This window comes from Brassica oleracea, chromosome C4 (assembly GCF_000695525.1).
Source record: "Brassica oleracea var. oleracea cultivar TO1000 chromosome C4, BOL, whole genome shotgun sequence".
NCBI classification, from domain to species: domain Eukaryota; kingdom Viridiplantae; phylum Streptophyta; class Magnoliopsida; order Brassicales; family Brassicaceae; genus Brassica; species Brassica oleracea.
Window position 1 is genome coordinate 45,676,817 of NC_027751.1, and position 434 is coordinate 45,677,250.

The window sequence follows — 434 nt, forward strand, 5'->3', positions numbered from 1 at the left end:
GGGTCTAACTGAGTAACGGTTTGAATAATTGAGGTTATGTTGATTGAGTTGATGGCATGCTTGTTATTGTTTGAGAACCGTAGTAGCATGCTAATGGTTATGTTGATGGGTTAGTTAGCGAATGCGGAATGCTTAGATGATATCGCTAAGTTGTGGATAGTTAGGTATTCTGGAATTAGTCTTTATTCTAGATTCTGGAATATGATTGATTGTGTTAATTTGCGATTAATACTAGGAACCTTGTGTTATTTTTACCGGGTTTAGTATTAATCGTATATTGGCCGACAGCATTTGTGTAACCCACAATGCTAGGCATATTGGGGTGAGTTAGTGTTCCTTCATACCTCGTACCCGGCGGGTTCAAGGAAACCCCTTATTCGCTGGATCGGGAAGACTCAGATAGACGGGGTCAGGGTGAGTTAGTGTTCCTTCAT